The 6,596-nt window shown below is 47.7% G+C and overlaps 1 pseudogene; it reads right to left on the reverse strand.

Moving 5' to 3' along the window:
- Nucleotides 1-4,243: 4,243 nt before the first annotated feature.
- Nucleotides 4,244-6,336, reverse strand: LOC132652858 (grainyhead-like protein 2 homolog; annotated as a pseudogene).
- Nucleotides 6,337-6,596: the final 260 nt, after the last annotated feature.

A 6,596-nucleotide genomic window follows, 5' to 3' on the forward strand; every position in this document is an offset into this window, starting at 1 on the left:
GGGTACTGAACAAAAATTTTCCCGTCTACAAAATAAGAATCATCCTGCCTGCCTCCCAGACAAGGCACCTTGGGTCCTTGTGAGAGATAATGGGGGTCTGGGTGGCTCACCTAAGTTTGGACTCTCAAATATTCCTTTGGTAGTTAGTCATTGGGAACTTAGGTCTTTTCCCAGAGAAACAACATCCTACCTAGTGAGGTCCCAGTCTAGGATGACAAACATCTGTCTGTATCCATTCCACATGTGTCCTTGGCCCTGGGGTACCACACTCCCTTACAGCCCTGTAGATCAGCACCACCTTGGAATGCCCAGAGGAAGTCTGAGGAACTGACAAGCTGGGCTTCCTTTGTTTGGGGCTGAGCAAAAAGTACATCTTTACCCCTACTATCTTCTAGTATTCTTTTGAAGTCTTTATGGCCTGCATGTCATGGCCAGCGCTTCCCTGAGACTAGAGATGGAAAACCTGCCCTCTTCTCTACATAAAGAAGATTAGTATATGGCATGTAAATGCACAGTTCAGGACAAAGGACCCTGCCAGGAAGGAAAAGTACATCCATGTCTATGGTGGGAGCTGAAGACCCCTGGGAGACCTGAGAGAGACTCTCTGTTGTTCTTTTCTGGATAGGGTCCTTCCAAGTCCGACTTTTCAAATCCCTGATTGAATTCCCAGAAAACTACTCTTCCCAACTCTAACCAGAAAAGCATGTTTATATAAACATGAAATTCTATCAGTGTAAAGCACTGTGTGGCCCAGTTGCCAGAGCCCCTATTGTGTTACCATGGTGTTCAGGGTTATCATTATACAGTCTTTGCTCCTGGTTTAGAAAACATGACATTCCATTAACTATATAATCTGGGCTCCCTACAGGCCAGAGATGCATCCTGCTAAGAGCCAAAATGAGCAGAGCTTTAATGCCACAGAAAAGTGAACTGACTGCAGGAGGGAAGGGCACTACAGGAGTGGGGAAAGCTGCCACAGACTCAGTTCCCTGTGATTCACTGTTCTGCCTGTAGAAAGCACACCAGCAGCCAAGAGTTCAGAGGCCCAAGCGCAAACCTAGTCACCATTCTTTCTCTTCCCCCTTTGCTGTGGTCAGTGACGCACAGCAGTGTCTGGGCAGTTCCTTTCCAGGACAGAGAACTCTGTAGGGATTACCCTGTGGCCTGTTTGCCATGCCTGTCTGGTGGCCTATCCTCCAGCTCTAGACTCAGAAGTCACAACAATTTGCCTGTGGTAGTTGGTAAGCTGGAGGTGTGCACACAACATGGAAACTCTAGCACACTTTTCATTAGGCACAGCGATACCACAGAGAGACAATGATAGGAAGTCAGAGCCCTGGAATTAAATGAGAAAGGAAGGGGTAGCTTCTTTGTTCATAGTGAGAGACTATGAAAGGTCTCTGGGAATGCTCTCAGAATGCTCTCAGAATGCTCTGAGTCTCCAGGTATGTCCCCTCCAGGGCAACAGCAGTAAACCTGCCCAAACACCACAGGTCACAGACCACAGCCCCTCTCTGAACATTCCTTAAGAATTCAAAGTCATATTTTTTTCATATTGTGAATATTTATTTTTTCTTAATAATGTACAAAAAATAAAATAACATATTTTTGGTTTATAGATTCCCCTCTCCCATTTACAAAACTATTAAGTTACATTTACTCTTTTTTATGTGGAAGCATAAAAAAACAAGTCTCCCCTTGTTTGTCTTTCAGAAAGGGCCATTCTTAGAATTTGGCACAAACCCACTTTTCCTGTTGCACAGAAAATAAATGTTTTAACCCATTTCATGCTTCCCGGGTTTCTGCACTGGGACATGCCTTAGTCTTTTAGGAACTGATTTCAAGATGGCAGCCCATTGTGTATTTTTGTTGTTGTTGTTGGTTCCAATTTCACCGAGGAAATTTCAGCAATGAGGGATGTAGAATGAAAACACCTGCTTCATGTGTTCCCCAACCTTTATGGATTACCAAAAAAAAAAAAATCCCTTATTTGGGTGAGCTTAATTCGGGGACAAAGGAGAGACAAGCTTTTCTATCTTGCTCTTTTTGTTCAGGAAATGATGCTCAGCAAAGCTCTGCTAATGCAGCGAGGGATGGATGCAGGGAAGTCCACCAACAGACACTCCTGGACCTGCCGCTGTACCCCTCTTTGTGGTCCTGGCTTCATGTTCCTTGTTCTGGCTACCACAAGGACTGTAGTGACTCAGGACAAAGGCAAAGCCATCTCCAGCTGGTCCTCTGCCTCGGGGGAGATGGGCAGTTTTCCAGAAACTGGAGAGAACAGCTGGGAGCCTGTCAGATCACTACAGATCTGTCTCCCTGGAATCCTGAGCCACCCTAAGGTCTGCCATTCATGGTTGGAGCTATCCCAAGTGCTGTAACATGGGAAGCACATAGAGCATGTATTTCCAACACTGAGTTTGTCTGCCTTAGATCAGGGCCCCGCCAGTACCCTAGAGGGTCCCCAAGCTGCTGGTTCAGTGGGTGGTGTCTGGGGTGGAGCAGAGGACTAAGCAGAGCCAAGCCCAGGATGCAAACATTTGCCAACACAGAGGGATTTGGAGCCCAGTGGGTCTCAGAAAGGTGCCCCTGCTATTCTTTGGGATCCTCTTGGTCATAGCACCTACTCTCTAGCCCATTCAATCCTCTGTAGCTTTGGGAAGCTGGGCTAGAGTCAGCCTCAGCTACTCTGGCCCTCAGGGGAAGGTGGGACAAGAAGGCCTGGAGAACAGAGCCTCCAGGTAAGACATCAAAGTGGCTTCACAGAAAAATTTGGACCTTTTCATGGAAGCTGCCCCATTATCCAGGCTTTGGGGTGGGATGTGCCTGACTATCCGAACTAGTGCTCAGCCCATGAGGTCACAAATAAATCTCCAAGCTACCAACTTGTCCTCTCAAAGAGATCTGAGGCCCACCATAGGACATGCTGTTCAGAGAAGCCATTTTCTCTTGCCCTCCCAAGGTCCAGGAGAGGAGGAAACAGCCTTAGCTCTCCAGTGTGCCTCTCAAAGCCAGTCTCAGAAGCATCAGCACTCCCATGCTTTCCACAGCCAGGGTGGACAATCTCTTCCCATCTTCAGAAGCCAGAGGAAGCAATGTCTGCTGGTCACAGCCCAGCTGAGCTGCTGGCTCACTTCACAAAGTTGCAGCTGGGTTTGCAAAGGACCACTTGAGATGAAGGACATGTTTGTAAACTATGAGGCACCACAGGGTCCAGCATCCCCAGGTATACCAAGCAGTTCTGCAACAGGCCCCAGGGATAGGGCCCCAAAAATAGAGCCCCAGTGCAAACCTTTTTGGAAACTTTACATAAGCCTCAAAGTGTCCCATACCAATGCTAAAGAAGGCGCTGACAGTACAGCCTTTCCTAAACAGCTCAGACACCCTTAGACAACAAATCACCAGGAGACAAAAATGTGATTGCCTCAAGGGAGAGTCATGTTTGAGGGGAGAGGGCTCCATTTGGGGAAACAAGTCCTTGGCATGGCTCAGTGGAGAGTCCATCTTGGCATGCACCAGTCACATGACACCTTAAAGGCCTCTTTCCTATCCTCCTATCAGATAGAGCAGAATGCTCTGAGTCTCCAGGTATGTCCCCTCCAGGGCAACAGCAGTAAACCTGCCCAAACACCACAGGTAAAATATATCACTGTGATATTAGATACAAGTTATGTACATGACTGTCAAGCACACTTTGTGCTCCTTATTACCGACATGGCCCAGTGGCTATTTGTTGAGATACCCTGGAAGCATTTAAACAAAATGAACATCTGTAGGTTCGGGGCCAGAAAATGGGTGTCCTCTTTACTCCACCAATGATGACTGCACCAAGAAGCAGCTCATCTTGTCCATCCACTCAAGAAATGTGGAGAGGTAAGAAAAAAAATATCGCAGTTCCCCAGGCTCTTCGAGATGAGTGGACTAGCTGTGTTTCCCTTGAAGGAGGAACTCTGGAAGTCTCATGTGGAGCTCTCAGTAACTTGTAGAGTCCTGGAGAGCCTGGACTCCAGGCTCTTGGGGGGAAAATGAACAATAAATAAGGGCCTGAAAGGCTCAAAGAAATTAGCTAGAGGCACAGGCTTCAGTTCTGAGCAAGTGGAAGAGCTGACTGTTGGTCAGTTGGTGGGCCTTGGGCCTTGCCCCCTTCCCAGCACTTGAGATGGGTGAGATGGGTCTCCAAGTTGTAGGGCAGTGAGCCCACCTCTCCCAGGAAGCTCCTGTCAAGGGGACTTGGGCCCAGAGCTCAGATCTCCATAAGCGTGATCTTGAAGAGATCACCATGCTCTCCATGTTGAGGAATGAAGGTGTCCTCATTTGAATAGTGTTCAATGATGTTGTCATCCATGTTCACCAGGCCACCCTTGCTCTTCTTGTGAAGCTTTGTGATTTTCTCCACTGGCAGCCCATACTTCTCAGACAGTGATTCCATCAGGCCCTTCACTGTGGGCAAACTCAGCATCAGGGCGTCGGACACCTCATCACTCTCCTGCACCTACAAAAGCACTAGCTTCACATTTTCTTCTTTAATCTGCTTAGATGGTGTTGGACTAAACTTCTCTTCCATGAGCCTGAACATCCATTTATTGAGGACGCTGCCTTCTCGAGTTCATCATCTGTGTTGTAATATACCTGTCCAGTCCTCTGCAGGTCTTGAAAGTGGACATCTGGTTTGAAGAGCACAGACTTGGAGTGCAGGTCAGGCATGGTTTTGAAGTATACATGATGTCACTTTTCTTCTGTAAAGGTATGGTGGCCAGCTTCCCATCAAAGGAGTTGTTGCACTGGGTTTGGAGGCCTGGCCCTTCTCTTTCTTCCTATTCTGCTTTCTCTCTTCATCTTGGATTTTTCTTTCTGCTCCCTTGTCTAAGAAGACCTTGATCTGGTAGTATGCTCTATCGACGGGTTTATTGCTGCAGTTATTGTAACTGTATGTGTCAATCTGAATCATCAAAGGAAATCCTTTCACACCCTTCTGGGAGGAGAAATCTGTACTCAAGCAATTCATGGTGGTGAAAAATCTTTGCCTCTTTGTTCACATCCCAGTTGAGGGAAACAGCATTGTACGCGATCTCTTCAATATTTCCAGTGGTGCTAAAGCTCTTCTTGTAGTCAGTGATGTCAAGGACCCTCTGTGCTTGGCAGTGTGCTGCCAAGAATGCCAGTACTTCCAGAATTTCAGCTGTTCATTTCGGTTTCTGTTTTCACTGAAGACCACCATTACCACACTCCTGACTTTGCTGATGGGGTGTTGGAAGCATTTGTTGTTTCCAGTCTCACTGAGTGTTATGGCATAGAATTGTCCTTTTTTGAGGTAGGTCATGGGGCCCTCCCCCTGCTTCTGATGGAGAGATTTGGTGGCTTCCAGGGTGTACTGAAATGTACCAATCCCCGCCTGGTCGTCTTCAGCACCAGCAGAAGTACTCCGAAACTTCTCTGAGGCCCCATCCTTGAAGCTCTCACTGTAAGTTCTGCAGGCGTACTGTGCTAGTCGTTCTTGAGATAGGAGCTGTGGCTGGCTATTGAGGGAAGGTCATACTGAGTCTTTTCAAATATGAGCGGAAGTAGTGCACAGGGGTGCCGTGAACACTGGTGTGAAATCCTCAGCTTTCACCACAGTGATGCCTGACATGGGGATGACAGCCAGACTCTCTGTGCTAGACACACTATACTGCTCAAGCTTGGAACTCCCCATGTGCTCTTGGCTCAGGCAGAGGTTCACTGGGGTGGTCTTCAGGACCTGCACTCGGTTCTCTTCTCCACTCAAGTGGCTCTGGACTTCACTGGTGCCGAGACAGTTTCTTTTATCCGGGTCTTCTTGGCTGTCACTTTGCTTTGCTCACAGACAGAATTTACTTGTCTTGAGGAACTTGTAGTAGTCATAGAGGAAGCCTAAGGCAGCAACACTGTCCTTATCCCCATTGATGCGCATCATGGCTTAGGTGGCCACAGTCAAAGGGTTCTCCAGGTAGGACTTCCAGGCTTCATCCTCAGTCAAACAGGCTCTTCGGGTGTTGAAGGGAGGGTCACTGGGCACGGGCACTAAGTCCACTAGTCTTTTATTATTGTCTGACTCTTGTGACACATTTGATCCAATGAACTCGTTTGCCTTTTCCTGGAGCCTCAGCCTCTGGTGAAACTGGACTTTCAAGTCTGTGCAGGTGAAGGTGTGTGAGAGCACAGAGATGGCAGAACAAGAGCTACAGGTAATTCTGCTTTCATCCCTCCTCACCACTCTTGCTTGCCTGTGCCCTCACCTATCCAGAAAGGAGAGATGGGGGGGGCCTTGAATGGGGCCTGCATTTGGAGGTGGCCCAGTGCGGAGTCCTCCCGGACCATGATAGGGGCAGACACAGAGTGGAAAGCCTCAAAATCACATTTTGTTGAATATAAAACTGGTATGTTTATGATAGAGAAATTTGGAAAATCGGAAGTTAAAACTCAGCTTCTGGAGAATGCTATCCTAACAGTAACAGTAAGTGTAAACACACACACACACACACACACACACACACACACACACACAGGGCTATTAGTTTTGTTTTGCTCTGTTCTGAGACTGGATCTAGTTACTCCTCTCAGGTTGGCCTTGGTCTCCC

The sequence above is a fragment of the Meriones unguiculatus genome, chromosome 3, assembly GCF_030254825.1.
Source record: "Meriones unguiculatus strain TT.TT164.6M chromosome 3, Bangor_MerUng_6.1, whole genome shotgun sequence".
Classification (NCBI taxonomy): domain Eukaryota; kingdom Metazoa; phylum Chordata; class Mammalia; order Rodentia; family Muridae; genus Meriones; species Meriones unguiculatus.